This window comes from Pistacia vera, unplaced genomic scaffold (genome assembly GCF_008641045.1).
Source record: "Pistacia vera cultivar Batoury unplaced genomic scaffold, PisVer_v2 Contig898, whole genome shotgun sequence".
Classification (NCBI taxonomy): Eukaryota; Viridiplantae; Streptophyta; class Magnoliopsida; order Sapindales; family Anacardiaceae; genus Pistacia; species Pistacia vera.
Window position 1 is genome coordinate 208,195 of NW_022196776.1, and position 6,092 is coordinate 214,286.

General features: G+C 37.6%; 1 pseudogene; it reads left to right on the top strand.

The window, feature by feature from the left end:
* On the top strand, positions 1-5,732 carry LOC116119670 (annotated as a pseudogene).
* Positions 5,733-6,092: the final 360 nt, after the last annotated feature.

The following is a 6,092-nucleotide window of genomic DNA, read 5'->3' on the forward strand; positions in this document are numbered from 1 at the left end:
CAAATAACCAACATCACGGCCGACTTCTTCAAAGTTATAAATCATATATCTCCGATCTCTCTCTGACAGGTTATAGTTTGTGCTTTATTGTTTAAGGTTATGTATGACAGTCAATAGTCATTACTGATAATTTTTGAAATGTATCAGTTTGATAATCAGTTAAATTCAGTCTTGTACGATCTGTCTGTTTTGTTTTGTTGCTCTCTCTCGAAGCTAAAATTTAACTGATTTTGCTGTTTTTAAAATCAATTTTATTTTGATTAAGTTTTCGATCTGTTGGTTAAGAGTCACTGATTTGGATAGTGTTCGACTGATGTGTTCGAAGTTAAAATTAGAGTAATTAGATTGGTTCAATTTTGTTTCCTTGGTTACTGTGATCTGATTTCCGCCGTGTGTTGATTCATTAGAGTTTTTTAATGGTTTCATTTATAGCTTTTTGAACTTGAGTCATTTGCAGCTTGTTAGTTTCAAAATATTATTGATAGTATGAGTGATTGCAAAGTGTTTGTGGTGAAAAATGATTGATTAGTTGCTCTCTGAATTGTTGTAGGTTTCTTTGTTTTAGTTTATAAATCTTACTGAATATTAATACAGGTTTTTAAAGTTAAATTCATAATTATTCAGTTCATCATCGGAAGCTACTTTTGGAACTTATTGAAGTTTTTACTGAAATTGGTTGATCCTCCGCAGGTCATGGGTACAGGTAGATTAGAAAAGGAAGGACGTAGGCATACCTCTACAATCCATAGATCGAGCCAAAGTGTGTAAGAATAAAATATTAAACCAGGGTTTTACTAAGGGTTTTAAGCAAAGGCAACTATCTAAAATAAAGAAGAAGAAGCCATGGCTAAACAGCTTTGTCTTCTTTCCAAGTTGCCAGTCACTCCTCCACTTAACCACTTGATTGTCTCTTTACCCCTTTGTACGGACTCATCAAACGAAAACAACCTTTTTCAAGAACAACGCAATGAACAAGTTCACAAACTCCAAATCCTCCTCCAACAAAACCGCACCGGAATTGCTCAAAATCTCCTCAAATCCCTCCTTCTCTCAAAAGATTCTCCCTTCTCTTCGCCCCATGAACTCTTTTCTCTTTTCTCTATTTCTTCGCCCTCCTTAAAACCCATTTTCTCCAATATGATGTTGTGGGTTTTATCCTCTGCTAAAATGTCCGTTGAAGCTACACAACTTTACTATTCTATTCGAAAAGACGGTAGCTTTCCTTCTTTTGCTTCTCTTAATGTTTTGCTTGAATGTTTGGTGAATTGTAATCAATTTGATAAGACTCTTGAATTGTTTGAGGAGATTGTCGGGCAGGGTTTTCGACCCAATAGTTTTACTTATGGTAAAGTTGTTCAAGCCGCGGCCAAATTGGGTGATTTGGATAGGGTTTTTGAGATTGTTAATTCTATGAAGAGGAGAGGAGTGAGTCCTAATGTATCTGTTTATAATGTTTTGATTAATGGCTTGTGTAAAGGGAAGAAAATGCGGGATGCGGAGAAGGTGTTTGATGAAATGTGTAGGAGAAAATTGGTGGCGACGAGGGTTACCTATAATACGTTGATTGATGGGTATTGTAAAGCCAGGGAGTTGGAGAAAGCTTTTGAATTGCGAGAAAAAATGAAGATCGAGAATGTGGAGGCGAATTTGGTTACTTACAATTCTTTACTTAGTGGCCTTTGCAGGGCGAAGAAGATAGAAGAGGCGAAAAAGGTTTTCAAGGAAATGAAAGATCATGGCTTTGAGCCTGATCAGTATAGTTTTAGTATCCTTTTTCATGGGTTGTTTAGGTGTTGTGATGGGGAGGGTGTGATGGCTTTGTATGAAGAAGCGTGTGGGAGAGGTGTTAGGATTAATATTTATACTTGTAGCATTTTGTTGAATGCATTATGTAAAGAAGGTAAGGTTGAAAAGGCGGAGGAAATTTTGGAGACGGAAATGGAAAATGGGTTTGTTCCAAATGAGGTTGTGTTGACTACAATTGTGAATGGGTATTGTCAAAGGGGGGACATGAATAGAGCTATTTTGACCATTGAACGGATGGAAAATCGTGGGTTAAGACCGGATTGCATTACTTTCAATTCTTTGATTGACAAGTTTTGTGAAATGAGAGAGATGGATGAGGCAGAGAGATGGGTGAAGAAAATGGTGGATAAGGGTGTTTCTCCAAATTTGGAGACACATAACTCCCTGATTGATGGCTATGGACGGATGGGCCTTTTTGAAAGGTGCTTCCAGATTCTTGAAGAAATGGAAAATCATGGGTTAAAGCCAAATCTTGTAAGCTACGGTTCTCTCATAAATTGCATGTGCAAGGATGGGAAGCTTCTTGAAGCTGAAATAGTCGTCAGGGATATGGAAGGCAGAGGGATTTTCCCTAATGCTCAAATATATAATATGCTCATTGATGGTAGCTGCAAAGCGGGGAGGATTAAAGATGCTTTCAGGTTTCTTGGCGAGATGGTGAAAAGTAAAATGGGTCCAACACTTGTAACTTATAATGCCCTAATTAATGGCCTTTGCAAAATGGGAAGGTTAATGGAAGCTGAAGACTTGCTTCTCCAAATAACTAAAAGTGGTCTTAGTCCGAATGTGATTACATGTAACTCACAGATCTCAGGGTATTCTAAGACAGGAAATGCTCAGAAATGTCTTGGGCTATACGAAAATATGAAGAAGTTGGGCATTGAGCCTACTCTAAAGACTTATCATCCTCTTATTTGTGGATGTAGCAAAGAGGGAATTGTAGCTGTTGAGAAACTATTAAGTGAAATGTTACAGACTAATTTGGTTCCTGATCTACCTGTGTATAATGCACTCATTCACTGTTATGTACTGCATCGAGATCTTCAAAAGGTATTGGCATTGCATAGTGAAATGGTGGACCGCGGAATTCGTCCAGACAAGGTGACTAATAATAGTTTGATTTTTGGGTTCTTAAAAGAGGGAAAAGAATCTGAAGTAAAAGATTTTGTTGATTACATGAAGGCCAGAGGATTGATCCCTAAAGCTGACACATACACATACAAAATGCTGATTAAGGGATATTGCGAACTTAAGAATTTTGGTGGAGCATACATTTTGTAGAAAGAGATGCTTGAGAATGGTTTCCTCCCCAGTATTGGTATATGCAGTGAACTTACCACTGGTCTTAAGCGGGATGGGAGGTTGGAAGAGGTCCAGATTATATGCTCTGAAATGAGTGCTGAAAGAATGGATGATTGTAACATTACTGAGGATCTTTCTGCTGCTGCCAAAATGTAGAATGATGCTTGGTGTGATTTAGTACTCATGACCTTGATTTATTAAGCTCTCAAGGAAAGCAGGAAATGCAGCTGCATAAAGCACTGTGATTACTTGGGAATTCTTGATGCTTATGCCCAACCTACCCTGATTTTCTCTGGTGCATCATCTCTCTTGTTCTCAATCCAGAATTTTTGTCTGGTTCAGACTTAGCTGGAAATTTTGGTATGAACATTCTTGCTTAATTTACAGTCAAGTATTTTGTGTTTTCAAAGTCATTGGAATTGTTTATATTGTTGCACATACCCGAATCAATGTTTAGTCATCAGCAATTCTTTCTTTTCTTTTTCAGGTTTGTATGGGAAATATGTATTTGCATCAGTCAGTCTATCGAGGGCAAAATGGATCCAATCTCATGGATCTATCATGTCCAAACCTTGCTGTGTTTACTCATTTTTGATAAATTTGCATGTTTTAGTGATGTTTATTTCTTGTGATTCACAAGCTAATCCAATCTCAACAGATGAAATTATATAAATAGCTATCATCTTGGTCGTTTGTTTAGTTTGGAACTGCTTGACATGCTGCTGGAAATGGAAATGATTAATTTATATTTTTTAGCATGTCAAAAATGAACCAGAGTGATCCATTATATATTATTTAACTTTATGATACTGTCTAATGATAGTGGTTCATTCATTGTGACAATTAACAAACTCCTCTTTGACCTTACCTATGAATGAGCCAGGTAAAAATGAATTCTTAATTTGGTAACAAATGCACAACAATATTTGCCGAAGAAGCTGCCAAGCCTTTCAATTTTTTTGGGTAGGAAGTGCTAGCTGACAGATCTACTTAGGATCTATCGCACAAAATTATTAGAACTTGCAAAGAAGGGCTTATTTTGACTTTAATGTTTTTGAGAGGTTATATATACATATTGTGTGAAAGCATCGATTTCAGTATATATTCTGAAATAGTGAATAGTTTATGAAATTTTAAATATTCAGGGATGACAAACTTACCTTTGTTTTTTCTGTTTGCATGTTTATGCAGAGATATGATTATGGAAGTTGTATATGTGATCTCTATCTTCTTGATTAGGAAGATATATAGTTATGTTTTTACATTTATATTTGATTGTTATATTCGTGGCAGCAGTTTTGGTCTTTGAAGTTGAAGCTCCAGGGTGGAGAGCTGCTTGCTAAAAAGTCCTTCAGTTTCATTCACCTTCCTGGGATCTGTTTTTCAGTGTTCTTGTTGGAAATTCAACTATGTCATTTCTTCATCAGACAAACTTACCTTTGTTGGCTAGAGGCTGGTAGAATGATCTAAAGGATCTTCACTGAGAAACCAGTAGACTCTCACGAGGTTAAAGATGCCTATGGAGCACCTTAGAATCTTCAGACTGAGGGCTGGATTCTGGTACTGATCCCTCAACTGTAACCATCACCATTGTTTTATTTCATGTTTTTTATTTATTTTGTAGTTATAATTTTATGATAATTATACTTTGCTTATCTAATTTTTTTCATCTTTAGTGTTTTGACATACTGTATAAGTCATCCGTGTAACCTTAGAAACTCATCTCTTTTGCATCTTTATCTTTATCGTATCACATTATGCACTACACAAAAACATTCTTATACAAGCACTCTAGTTTGCTTATGTATGCTTAAAATCTTCATGATTGATTAGCTATGCTTTTTAGAACACTTGTTTCCATTAGCAATTTGTACGTTTAGCACTTTCTCCTGTGATATCTGAATGTAGTTTACTGTTTTGTATCATCAGTTTGATGTTTTTATGGATGCTATTCTTATTTTTTCACAGAATTGTTTGTATTAGCTTGCAACAAAAGTGACGTTTTGTCTTGGTATCTTCCACCTACGGGTGGGAGCCGAGGTGAGCTGAGTTTGGGCTGTTCGAACGCGGCTTGATGTCTACAGTGTTGAGCTCGAACTCAGCCGAGCTCCAAAAACTAAGCTCGAGCTCGAGCTCGACAGAAAAAAGGTGAGCTCGAGCTCGGCTCAAGCTTAGCTCAAGCTTAGCTCAAATAACACTTACTCGAGCTCGAGGTGGTGATATTCCATTTGATCCTGAGCCCACCATCTCCCAGCCACCATTGTCGTGTCCCCGATCTCCCCATCTCCCAGCCACCATCAAACATCCCGCACCACCTTAAAATCTAGCATAACTCACAACAAAAGCCACCATAAAACCCATTCTAAAATCCATCATAAACTCAAAACTCACCACATTGTCGGGCAGATTTGGTCACCGACATGGCCTATGTGGGCAACCAGATCTAGCTAGCCACATGGACTACACGGTCAACCAGATCTGGCCAGCATCATAGCCCACATGGCCATCCCTATTTGGCCACCTTTATGGCCTCAATCAACCATGGTAAAGCAAGAAAAAAAAAATGAAAGAGAGAAAAAAACGAGAGAAGAAAGAATGAGGGGAGAGAATAAAAAAGAAAGAAAGGAAGAGGAGAAAAAAGAAAAAGCAAGAACGGAGGAGAAACTGGAGAAAGATGAAGAAGAAGATTAGATGGGATGAAGAAGAGGGGGGAAAGAGAGAGAAGAGACAAGGTGAGAAATGGGTTATAAACTTATAAACTTACAATATGTCGAGCTCAACACGGCTTGGCTAGCGAGCTGGTCGAGCCGAGTATTAGGGAGCTCGAACTCGACTCGACTTAGTAGGTGAGTCGCTCAAGCTCGAGCTCAGATAATATGTTAGCTAAAGTTTTTGTGATATTTAATGTTTCTTAGTTCATTTGACCATTATCAAGCTCTGATGAGTTAATTTGCTTCCTTAGGGAGCAAATTTGACTGGATGTC